Source organism: Crocuta crocuta, unplaced genomic scaffold (genome assembly GCF_008692635.1).
Source record: "Crocuta crocuta isolate KB4526 unplaced genomic scaffold, BGI_CrCroc_1.0 scaffold26, whole genome shotgun sequence".
NCBI classification, from domain to species: domain Eukaryota; kingdom Metazoa; phylum Chordata; class Mammalia; order Carnivora; family Hyaenidae; genus Crocuta; species Crocuta crocuta.
The window spans coordinates 12,601,582-12,615,302 of record NW_027532249.1 but is presented as its reverse complement, the minus strand read 5'-3'; the positions used below and the strand labels follow the sequence as shown (position 1 = coordinate 12,615,302).

The 13,721-nt window shown below is 38.5% G+C and overlaps 1 protein-coding gene across 1 annotated transcript in view; it reads right to left on the bottom strand.

Annotated features, from left to right (window-relative positions):
* The window catches only part of GREB1L (GREB1 like retinoic acid receptor coactivator), a 282,191-nt gene that overhangs the window by 206,495 nt on the left and 61,975 nt on the right, over window positions 1–13,721 (bottom strand). The window lies entirely within an intron of this gene.

Here is a 13,721-nt window from a genome sequence, read left to right as displayed (position 1 = left end):
AAATTTTATCTGTTAATTCTGAAGATACAATACAAGATTATAGAGCCTTATGGCATAATTTCCTAACATCCCTTATCAATCTACTTAATTGTAGATGGTAGAGCTTATAATAGCAGGATCCCTCTTAATTTGGCATGATTAGGAACCATGATTGGTTGACTGACTGAAGGAATCAGTTAAAGTGGGTGTGCAAGATTGGGCTTTGCCAACTTGGTTATCTTAGAAAGTATGTCTTCCAGAGTCCCCTTCTCTGTATGGAGCTGGCAGATGTGGAAGAGGTTGGTGTGAGTTTGGGGAAGTAGAAGTGAGGAAACAGCCATTATCCTTGGAATATCATTGCATTCAGAAGCAGCAACAGATGTCACAGGTGCTAAAGTGAATCTCTGCTTGTTCCTGCTCTCTTCTGCTCTTCATCTAAGCTTTTTGGCTGGACTGCTAGCCATTAGTGACTCCAGGTCTGCCACCGGATGCTGACTGTGGCTCCACAGAGCAGCATAATGAGACAATATTTTCCCATAGACTCTCCATGAGGTGAAGTACTGCTTTGAGAACAAGCCATGCTTGGTTTCCACTAGCTTTTCTATTTCTTTCAACCACACCAGTGTTTCAGGATGACTGGTTAGTGACTCCATGAGTCTCTGCTCCTCCTTTCAGAATTTCATGTTCCCAGGTCCTCCACATTTGTATAATTTCTAATTCCTAAGAGAAATTCCTTTTTCCTATGACATTCATAATGGCTCTATAGCCCTGATTGAACCCTAACTGGTAAAAAAGAAACTCTCTCACATACACACACAGAGATCCATTTATACATTTAACTTAAAACATAAATGTGAATTCATTTGCCAATCTTTGAAAGGAAAGGTCTTGTACTTTGGGTATGGGTATGTGGTTCTTCTGATGAACCACATCCTTCAAGAGTTATCTATAATTTCCAGTTTCCATCTGTTTAGAGTGAAATAAGAATTTAAATACACTTATCAAATGATGTAAGTCCAGAATACTTCTAGATTTTTATGATTTCCCGTATCAATACCTTTCACAGTACTTTCGCCACACCTATTTCAACAGGAATTGTTTTGGCAACTCACCTTTGTCATGTCTGTCCAAATTGTTTAACCTGGTTTTCACAGAAATAATAACTACCTTTATTTTTTAAATTTATACTTTATTGGTTATTTAATGTGTAATTAAATTGTGCACAATAACTAACAAATACATGTTTGGGAACAAACACACATAACTCCTAGAAAGAGAAATGCCTGGACTACTAGATAATAGCTACGATCATTCATTCAGTTATCTGTGTGCTGTCTGTGGGCATCAGGCAAGCATGTTTTACATATGAGATAGAGAGCCTTGCTTACTCTTACAAGGTTGAAAGCAGTATCACTACGATCTGAATCTGACACATCCCACATATTGCTTTTATAATAAATCTCTGGCATTGCCATGTTAACTTATGATTTATTCCTTCTTCATGAAGGTAGAAAACAGGAAATGCTCAGAAAAGTCTGAGTTTCACGTGCATTAGATTTACATTATTTTGAATTTTCTTAATTTTAGGTATTGGAAGGTGGAAACCAATTATAACTGGCTTTTACCCATACATATGCATCTTCTAGTCAAGGTCACATTAGTTCTTGGAAGAATTTGGACCAATTTTTAAGAGGCATACACTTAAAAGAATGTAAAAAGGATAGATAGAGCTTTTAGGTCATTAGCTGCCTATATCTTAGGGAAAAAATAAAAGCAAAAAACCCATAAGACTCCCTATTGACCATGAAGTCTTCATCTGAATTTCAGGACACCATTAGTTGTTTTAGCCTTAACTTCCTTCTTTTCCTATGGCCTGATCAAACAGATTTAGATTCTCTAGATATTTGTTGAACACTTACTACATACTAAGTTCTGAAAATGGCTATTTTTGCAAGTATCCTTTCATTTAACCCTTATACCAATCCTGGGGGGGACATGATTTAATCTCATTTTCTACATGAGGAAGCAGATCAGCCAAGTTAGAGACTTAACCAAGGGTATGCAGATATAAGCAGTCGAGCCTCAACTGCCTCCAGGTCTGCTCAGTGCTTTTCACTTCAGAGCTGGAAGGAATAGGAGTATGAAATCACAATCCTTAGTCCTATGATAAACTGATATTTTACTATTATAAAATTATTATATAATGAGTTTGTGATTATTTTTAAACATTACATAACTTGGGATAGGAGAATTTTAACAATGTATCAAGAAATAAGGCATTTAATTCAATAAACTTACATCCAGTTGCTAAGAAATAGTAATAAAAATCAGTTTTTAAAAAGTCATGTTATTTAGTGACAGTAACAATAATGGCAGTAAAACTTTGTATTTCTACAGACACTCTCTTTTCAACAACTTAAAACAACTTCTGGAAACATTACTTACTATCTTTTGTAAGAGCCCAGTAGCAAGAGATGGTTGTTACTGCCAGTAAACATGGGAGAAAGCAAGCTCAGAAAGTCCCAAGAACACAAAAGCCTGTGGATAGAGTGGGGATAATAATCTCTGCACCCGGTGTTCTATCCATTAGTACTAGCTTCATCTCTTCAGTCGCCATCAAAATGAGTCACTGCTATTTGGCAGAGACAAGATCTGGGAGACAAATTTCAGCTGTAATCTTAAGAGTGTTCTAAACATAATATTGCACCTTTTCTGATTTTCTGTAATTTGAGCCAGAGCTCTCTTCTATCACTTAGACAAAAACTGGAACAAAAGGAAATTGTTCATGCCCTAGTTTTGCTGATGCCATCAATAACACAAGTGCTAAAAGAGGCAGATTTGTTTTTTGCTTGTCACAAAACTATAGGTAGGAACTCACTCTACAGTAAAATTAATAGCTACATCCTCCACTCAGCCTCCCAAGTGAATTTTGAAGAGATGTCTCTATTGTGTCTGTCTTTCTATCCAGTTAACTAATGTATCCAAGATCATGGAAACTCCAGTCATAGTCTCGGGGAGTTCTGGGTTTAAACCTAGTTTAAGTTACCTTAACATAAANAGAGAGAGAGAGAGAGAGAGAGAGAGAGAGAGAGAGAGAAACTCTCACCAGAAACAGAAAAAATGAATTGTCGACGGGCCCCACTACCACAAGTCACAACAGCCTTTGTTTCACTCTTTGTACTTAAATTTTGTTTGAATGCTGTTCTCTAGCTGATCATTATAAGCTTTATGTGTTATCTTTTCTGTTGAGTTGCAAATGTCCCAAGAGAGCATTTCTATTTCTGCTATGTTGTTAGCCCAAAAGTCATAGGATGGGGGAGGGGCTGGTAGGGATAGGAAAGCAGCACAAGAGACTTCCTGCACCCCATGTTGTCTTTATGTGTTATTATCATGATTCCCCCCGACAACATCTTATGATGTAGCTATTATTATCCCCATTTTCCAAAAAAGGAACTTGACTTTTAGAGAAGGTAAAAGATTTCCCTAATATTATACAGCTAGTAAAAAGTCAGGATGAGATCCAAACCAAAGAAAGGCAATAAGTGCTATATTAAAGGTCAAAAGGTGAGTGAAAAAAAAAGCTTTTCAGCCTCCTCAGAACTATGATAATGAAAACCACTTATTGTAGCACTCTACTGCATTTATGATGACTTGGTCAAAATTTTAGAAAGTGTTTCATAAGCCATTGTCTCTGGATTATCAATGCAACACATACTCTTCATAGGAAATATGGTGAGTAGAGGAACATTTCAAATACTTCAAAAGTCACCCTTATCTCAGGACTCAAAGACAATTACATTTAACATTTTAGCATGTTTCTTTCTAGTTCTAGTTTTGTAGTTCTTTTTGTGTACATTTTCTCCACATAATTGAAATCAGTCTGAATATTTACCATTAAACCTCTTTCACATAAAACCATAGTGAAAACATTTCTCATGTTATTAAAACCTTTTACTAAACATATGGACGGTATTCCCCCTAAACCAGGTTGCCTGGGACCCAGTGTTTTACAGCAGCCCTGCTCAGGCTTTCCTCGGGCTTGAGAAGAAACGGGTCCACAGAGAAAGGAGGATGTATCCACATAGAATCTATGTCAACCTTCTAGATTATTCTCAAGGTACTTGGAATCCTGGAATTCCACATGGAAAGGCCCTGCTGAGACCTCTTCTCTAGTTTTATCCCCCGAAGGCTGATTACACTGCACTGTGCACTCCAGACCCAAGGAGTAACCAAGTGGTGCAAGCATGTTGATGGACTTTGGATGAGACGGTTGAGTGCCCTCATAAGCATGTGTAAGTCTCCTCTTGGTGGGACTGAAACAGAACTAGAAGGAATAGTTGGCTGGGTCTCCCCATGCCATATATTCCAGTATGGCATTCCAAAGAATCTGAGAATTCTGAATTTAAACCTGGCCTTCTAGGCCATTTGGAAGATGTATTTATCAAAGTAGGAGGATGAAACATGCTCTAAGAATCTGTTAGCTTGATTTAAAACTTTTAAATATTTAGACATGTTATATGAACCTCAATTTGTCCTCTAGCCCTGGGGCCCAAAAATGTGGCAGGAGGCTGGTAATGGATATATTTTTTTTACATGTGGGTATATCATAATATAACTAACCGTTCTTCTAATATTGAACATTTAAATGGTCCCTATAATTTATAAGTGATAATATGTTAAACATCTGTACATATTTACCTTAATTGCTGATTACTTATGATATACTCTGACAAGAAAAATTAGTGGGTCAAGGAGTACCAACTCTTAACAACCAACCTCTTAAACTAATGGGTAGACTCTCTACCCTCTACCTACATGCTGAATCTATTGACCTATATTAATGATTACAGAGGCCATGTCTACTTTTAAAGACTTTTACATATGGTCATTTTGTTTCAAGATAGGAAGATGAATCACGAGTATCTCTTTATTTAAAGAACAGACTGTTTACTTATTTTTAATTTTAGAGAGAGATGAAAAGAGAGAATCTTAAGTCCCAACATGGGGCTCGATCCCATGACTCTGGGATCATGACCTGAATCAAAATCAAGAGTCAGGTGCTCAACTGACTGAGCCGTTCAGGTGCCCCAGTATCTCCTTTTTTAAATTGAGGTATAAATGACAAATAACATTATATTAGTTTCAGGTGTACAACATAATGATTCAATATTTGTATATGTTGCAAAATGATCACCACAATAAGTCTAGTTAACACCCACGAAGTATTTTTTTTGGATACATTTTTAAAAAGCCTTTAACTTTCAATCTCTAAAATTAGGAATAGGTAAACCATGGTCCTTCACGCAAATCCAGCCTGCTGCCTGTTTTTGTAAATAAAATTTCAATGGAATACAGCCACGCTCCTTCATTTCCATATTGTGTACATCTGCTTTCAGACTATAACAGGAGGGCTGAGTAATTGCAACAGAGACCACATATGGCTGAACCACAACGCCTGAAATATTTACTATCTGGCCCTTTGGAGAAGTTTGCCAGATATACTTCATACCCTCCACTCCTTGTAAACATTACTTATATATTCACCAATTTATACCTATTGCCTTCTCAGAGTTTGACATTACAGGCCCTCTACTTACCAAACCCAGAGGCCTTATGTTCATCTTCATCATCTACAACAATGTGTCTCTAAAGGGTGTGTGCTATGCAAGACAATACTTGGAGTACTTTTATTAATATTTTAAATTTTAACCTTAAAACTTTTATTATGTGTATTGTTTTACAATGTGTGTAATATATCGATACAGTGGGTAATAACTACTCAAGCTTATTAATATTATATGTAATCACTGGGACATCTGGGTGGCACAGTTGGTTAAGCATCTGACTTCGGCTCAGGTCATGATCTCACAGTTTGTGGGTTTGGGCCCCATGTCTGGCTCTGTGCTAACAACTTGGTTGTTAACCAGGGTGACTCACCTGGTTAAGCATCCAACTTTAGCTCAGGTCATTACCCTATGGCTTGTGGGTTCGAACCTTGCATTGGGCTCTGTGCTGACAGTTTGGAGCCTGCTTTAGATTCTGTCTCTCTCTCTCTGTCCCTCCCTCACTCATATACTCTGTCTCTCAAAAATAAATGAATCAACATTTAAAAAAATAAATAAAATTGGTGCGCCTTGGTGGCTCAGTTGGTTAAGCATCTGACTTTGGCTCAGGTCATCATCTCACAGTTTGTGAGTTCGAGCCGTGCATCGGGCCCTGTGCTGACAGCTCAGAGCCTGAAGCCTCCTTTGGATTCTGTGTCTCTCTCTCTCCCTGCCCCTCCCCTTCTCAAGCTCTGTTTCTCTCTGTCGCTCAAAACATGAAACATTTAAAAAAATTTTTAAATAAAAATAAAAATAAATAAAAAATAAAATAATCATAGAATACAAACCATGAAACAGGAAATTAGATACTGAGTAGTCATACATTTACAATATGTTCTCCCTCATTTCACAAATCAGATGCCCTGGCCTCAATAGGTTTGCTTTGATATTCCTGCAGATCAAACAGCTCATATTTCCTCTGCTTAACAAACATTTCTCAGGTGCCTACTCTGTATTCAGCAGACCTTGTACCAGGTGCTGAGAGCTCATGCAAAGATAATTAATCATTTTTGTTTTCAAGATGTTGACAAATGTGCCCACTATATGTCAAGGAGTTCTTATGCCAGGTTAACAGAAGAAGAATTCATTGTTTTTGGCCTCAAAGAGCTTACTGGTTTTCCAAGTATGCTGAAGCTTTCACAAAGCCAAAAGGATCATTCCAATCTTCCTATTAACATCTCCTGTCACTTTGGAGAGTCTAAAACTGGGTTGTATAAAAAGCAAGTATTATAAAGAAACTGTGGCAGAGAGTAGAAGCATCTTTACTAAGGCAGCTTGGAGACTGAATTACAATAATTAGGCTATCTTGGTGAAAAATTACTTATGGTAGATGCAGGAATAGTAGGTAAAACAAATAATTCCAATGTATCAAGTAATCTCTCCTACAGAAATTTCCTTGATGTTTCAGCTTTAGCCAGTCAGAGAAAAGAATTGACCACTTTCTGACACCAGGATGAGCAAGAGATTGGTAAATGGCTATTTGCTTACTTAAAAATTAAAATTTTATTTATGAGGAAAAGCCCACACATGTGCAGTAAGAGAAATAAGTCATTGCTATTGTTTTACTTTCCATAAAGATGGGACAATAACAGTAATCTAGCTTTGAGAGAGGATATAAGCCTGAGCCAACTATTTCAGATGATTCTAAGAAACATGGTTTGGATCCAAGTTTCAAGGAAGGTTTTTTTTTTTTTTTTTTTTGGAGTTTTATTGGAAAGATAAAAGGGAGAAGAAATTATTTACAATCCAGATACTTTCTCACTTCTTCTTGGCACAATTAATGTTATAAAATTACATTAGAAAACTACAAACCACAAGCAAATGTCTTGATTGCTCTGTTGTCTTGGATCATCACTGGTTCAGCTATCCTATTGTCTTTGGGGTAAAATGGAAGATTCTTTGTCAATCTGCTCTCCTCCTCCTTCTTAAGAGCTGAGCAACCCTGTGTAAGTTTCTCTACTTCTCCGAGCGTCATCCTCTGCAAAATATTGATAATACCACTTACTTTGCTGGGTTCTTTCATGGACTAAAGAAGTTAACACAAGTCAGCTCATAACACAGCTACTGGCATTTAGTCAGTACTAAATAAAATATATTTTTATAGTTATCACAATTTTACAATATATGTTAAAGCCCCCCAAATATACTTCTCAGAGCTAATGAGCTAGACACTTGCCTCTGTGGCTTGGCTTGGCAATTATCTGCCTGGCTCCTATTTTTCTTTCACACTCACTAACATTGAATAATAAAGATGTCTTTCCACGGCTATTGAAATCTTCTCTCCTATTGAGTAGCCAGCAAAAATGGATATGCCTCCACATGCTTGACATCTTAACATGTTATTAGCTGAGCTTTTTCCTGGGATTAGTGGTATCTAGCTGAGCATAATGCCTTTAGAATAAAGTTCTTGTATTGAGAAGCACATGTTCCTGGAGGAGGGAAAGAGATATTTAGCAGACAAGTGGGTAGGTGCCACTTTGGGCATAATTTTTCATTTTGCTGAGGTTTATCTCCCAATGGCTCATTTGCAGAAATATGCTTTTGTGTGAAGAGGAGTAACTGCAAAAGGAGAGGCCTGTCCTGCCTGTTCCTGCCAATTCAAAACCATTAGAATGACTTGTTCTGACCTACTTAAACAAAGCTCTACGCAAGTATTAACTTGCCTGATTCTGTTATAAAACAGTTCTCAAAACAAAATACCTTTATTTTATTTATTTTGCTCTTGTAAGAGATGTCAAAGATAACTAATGCTTGCATTGCTGATTGGTTTTTCTAAAGAGTCTTGATTATTCCATTTTTTAAAATTTATTTACTTATTTTGAGGGAGAGCGTGGGCATGCGCGCACACACACACACATGAGCAGGGGAGGGGCAGAGAGAAAAGGAGAGAGAGAATCCCAAGCAGGCTCCATGCTGTCAGTGCAGGGCCCAATGTGAGCTTTGATCCCATGAACTGAACCATGAGATCATGACCAGAGCCAAAAATCAAGAGTTAGACACTTAACCAAGTGAGCCACTCAGGTACCCCTGATGATTCCATTCTTTTCAAGGGCTTCAAGTATCCCTCTATCTAGTCCTTGCCTGACCAAGAAAATCAATTATTTGTCCTTCTGTCCCTCACCAAGCATCAGAGCAGTTTGTCTTTACTTCTTTACCCTCCACTCCTTGTAAACATTACTTATATATTCACCAATTTATACTTATTGCCTTCTCAGAGTTTGACATTACAGGCCCTCTACTTACCAAACCCAGAGGCCTTATGTTCATCTTCATCATCTACAACAATGTGTCTCTAAAGGGTGTGTGCTATGCAAGACAATACTTGGAGTACTTTTATTAATATTTTAAATTTTAACCTTAAAACTTTTATTATGTGTATTGTTTTACAATGTGTGTAATATATCGATACAGTGGGTAATAACTACTCAAGCTTATTAATATTATATGTAATCACTGGGACATCTGGGTGGCACAGTTGGTTAAGCATCTGACTTCGGCTCAGGTCATGATCTCACAGTTTGTGGGTTTGGGCCCCATGTCTGGCTCTGTGCTAACAACTCAGAGCTTAGAGCCTGCTTCAGATTCTTTATCTCCCTCTCTCTTTCTTCCCCTCTTCTCATTGTGCTCTCTCACTCCCTCTCAAAAATAAATAAACATTAAAAGAATATATGTAAATCAATAAAACTTGGGGGCTCACTCCTGCAGAGCAGTTCTCAAAGAATGATACAGCAACCTCTGGGGGTATCTGCAATCCTTTCAGGGTGTCTGCAAGATCAAAACTGTTTTCATAATAATACTAACATGGAACTTATCTTTTCAACTCATTCTCTCCTGAATACAGTGGAGTCTTCCAGAGACTACCTGACATGTGATATTGTAATGGATTGATGCAGAAATAGATGAGAAGCCAGTTCTCTGTAAAAAAAAATGTAAAACAATGAATGTTCCTGTCATCACATTTCTTCTTTTGGAAGAGTTTTTCATAAAATTATGTTATTTGTATTAACATCTAAATAAATGATTACTGTTATTTTCAAGTGAAATAAGCAGTTTTAGATCTTACTTTTAGATATCATTATGGTAAATATCAGTAGATATACAGCGGTGTGTTAGAGCTGACTCCTGCCAGTTTTCAGAGAGCTGTCCATAGCCTGAATTAGTCCATGCTGGGAGTTTACACCACAGAAACTGGCAAACCCACAAATCAGGGCTTTTGTTTTGGAGAACTGCTTTACCAGCACACCAGCGAATATAACTCACTTAAAAATTCTTTGGAATCCTCAATAATTTTTAAGAATGGAAAGAATTCCTAAGACCATAAGAAGTGGGAACCTCTGTTCTCCAGCACTTAACACTAATTGCTGCATTCTCAAGACTCTCTCCACACCCCCACCTCCCTCTTCATACCCTGACTTCACACCCTTTGCTGCTCTACATTCTGCCTACATCTTCATAAGGAGTCACTTTATGGACACAAACCATTCCAATTGAGCATGGCATGTGTTTCCTCTTGGAACCCTGAGTGATATACCTGGCTACCAAAAAAGGAGGAGGAGAAGGAGGAAGAGGTGGAGGAAGAGAAAAACAAGAGGAAGAGGAAGGGAAGGAGGGGAAGGGGGAGAAGAAGAAGAAAAACTTAGTGAAGCTAAATGGAGGAAAGGAGGATAGAGTGGAGAACTGATAACTAATTTTCTTCTAGCTCCACTCACAACGTGGGTTACCTTTTCTTTCCACATCTCTTTATCCTCTTTCCTGGTTACTTTGCCCACTATCTTCTCCTCCCTCTATGTCATTTTTTTAATGCACTAACTTAAGCTTCTTCTTCTTCCTGGACAGTTAATCCAACTCTCTGTCCATTCTGAAATAAATATGGGGAGGGGCACCTGGGTGGCTAAGTCGGTTGAGCATCTGACTTCAGCTGAAGTCATGATCTCACAGTTCATGAGTTCGAGTCCCACATCAGGCTCTGTGCTGACAGCTCAGAGCCTGGAGCCTACTTCAGATTATGTATCCCCTCCTCTCTCTACTCCTCCCCTGCTCATGCTATGTCTCTCTCTGTCTCAAAAATAAACATTAAAAAAAATTTTTTGAGGGGCACCAGGATGACTCAGTCGGTTAAGTGTCCAACTTCGGCTCAGGTCATGATCTCACAGTCCATAGGTTCAAGCTCTGCATCAGGCTCTGTGCTGACAGCTCAGAGCCTGAAGCCTGCTTCAGATTCTGTGTCTCCTTCTCTCTCTGCCCCTCTCCTACTTGCTCTCTGTCTCTGTCTCTCAAAATAAAATAAAGACATAAAAAGTAAATTTAAAAAAAAATTTTGAAATAAATATGGGGTTTAATCTTTCAACACAAGGCACTACATGGCTTTCTGGGCTCTACCTCAGACAAATTTCCTGATAAAATAAAATAAAGACATAAAAAGTAAATTTTAAAAAAAATTTTGAAATAAATATGGGGTTTAATCTTTCAACACAAGGCACTACATGGCTTTCTGGGCTCTACCTCAGATAAATTTCCTGATGATGGGGCTCCTCCACACCTTCTGTCTTGTCCACAGGAGACCAACATTGCCTTCAGAATCAGGGCTTCTTGGAAGACACTCCCTTGCAGCTTCCCCTAAATTCCCTTACTGACCCTCCTGCTCTCAGGTACCACCATCTTCTGCCTGTCATTTGTAAGCCAACATATTTGGACAGGGGACCCCTGGTCTAGATTTGCACTGTCTATTATAACTTCTAGGTATTGTGTCACTAAATTAAAATTAAATTAAAAATTCAGTTCCTCAGTTGTATTAGCCACAAATCAAATGCTCAACAGCCACAAAAAGTAATGAGTACTGTATAGAGCATTTCCATCATCATAGAAAGTTTTATTAAACAGATTAGGGTCTAGATGAGCATTTCTCAACCTTAGATCTAACTATTAATGTTTTGGGCCAGATGAGTCTTCATTGTTTGGGGCTTTTATGTGCACTGTAGGCTGTTTATCAGCATCCCTGCCTCTCCCACTGATGCCAGTAGCACTCTCCCATTTGTGACAACCAAAAATGTCTCCAGATGTTCCCAGACTCTGGTTTATGTGAAACCATTCAACTACTGATTATGTTTTGCTCACCCACATAGAAAGGGCAAGATAAGTCAAGAAAGAAAAAAAAAAAAAAGAGTTGAGAAACACTTGGAACAGGAGGTACAGTAAGGAAAGGTGGCCAGAGAGTAAAAGGTTTCCACAAAACCCTTGCACAGTCTATCACAACTTTTTTCATTACAAGTTAGAGGAGCATGTAACTCTTGGTTTTGGGATTGAGTTCAAGCCCCATGTTAGGTATAGAGAGAACCTAAAAATAAAATCTTAAAAACAAAACAAGTCCTAGTCCTTCAGGAAGGTGTGGTGAATTTCCTTCCAGTGCCCCTATGGCCCCTGGAATTTACTCAAACTAGGTCATCATAGTCCACAAAGCCCTCATCCCATGCCCAGAAATATCCGGAAGAACAGTGGCTATCATGTAAATTGCTGAATTCTCCTGTTAGGAACATGAGGTGCAGGGCTGCCAGAACATCATCACATGATGATGTTAAAGATGACCACGAGGCCTTACTAACTGGATTGGGTCACTCACATACATTCCTTCCCCAGCACAGCATAGGAGTGCCACATCCTTCTTGACCTGTCTAATTCTGTGTCTTCTGACCCTCACACCTCTTCTGGGTTATCAGGCATTGATTGAGAGCCATGTAGGGAAAAATTACTACCACCTGAGGTTCTAGTGGAAACAACTTAACTACACAGAGCATGTTTTTTCCAAAATGTAGTCACCAGTCTTCTACAGTGAAAAAAAATTTTAAAAACAATTGCTCAAATCTATTTAACCATATACCCCTTCTTCTGAAGTTCTCCCAACCAAATATGTTTTATCCAATGCTAACATAAAGAAAAGACTAGTACTCTACTGAAATCTTCTGTCTCTTTTTGGAAGAGTTTCCTTGACACTCTACAAGATTCCATTCAGAGAGATGAAGGCACAAAAGAGGTCCTATTATAGGCTCAGGAAATAGTCATGCTGGAAAATTACAGGGGTCACTGTACAGAACTGGAGAGTTGAGAAGGAAGAACAGAACAGGTCAGGACTGGGCATCAGGCACAACAAAACAGGCTGGTGATTTTCTACTTTCTTATCAAGCTCTCAAGTATTTAACAGTAAATACAGAGTTAAAATAGAGATACATAGTGACAAGGACAAATAGTGCTCACTTTATATTTGCCTCAGATTCACATACCATGTCTGGTTTATAGCACCTATTCAATAACTGTTGATTGAATACTGAATAAGGTAAAGGAGAAGCTTGTCTATCTCATATGATAGATCCCCCAGAAGGCAGTGACCCTTTCTTTTCTTTTGTGTTCCACTGACTACTCAAGTGATCTCTGTGTAGTATATACTTGGTCAAAAATAGTTGACAGTATCCAAAATCTAAGAAATGATAGCATTTGCATCAGACAGGGTCCCAACAGGAAACCAATGGCACATTCAAATAAGGATAATTTCCAGAGACATCTGAAAGGGACAATTTGCAAAGCTATAGGTCCATGTAGAGGAACTACAAGGGATACTGCTATAATTTGGGGTTGGTAGCAGCAGAACTGTTACCACTCCTAGGGGAAAAGAGAGGAAGGACTGATTACAGGAACCCAAAAGGAGAAAAGTCGTATAGTGAGGAACCATGACCTTAGGTCGAGGGGCAAAGGCAGCCCAAGGCAACCCCATAAGGAGGGAGCCAGGAGAATAATTAGCCTGACCTCATTCTCCTCCCTCCCTTAAATCTCCTGCTGGGACTCTGCCATTGGCGGAAGTCAGAGGGCACAGGAGCCCCTGTGTAGCCCTCACAGGCAGCCTCCAGGGTAGAAAGAGGGAGGGTAGAGAAGGGTGGAAAGGAGATCAGAAGGGGCAATAGGTGATTGCTATCCCTGCGCTGTTAGTGTCTGGAAATCTTTAAGATGACAGTTCATGACCAATTTATCCATGATCTAATGACAAAGAATCACTTTTAAACTCATTCTCTATTGATGGTTAAAAGCTGAATGTTAGGATTACCACACTAATTTAAAAATAAAACTTCATCTGGGTCAAAAACCAAATCCCAA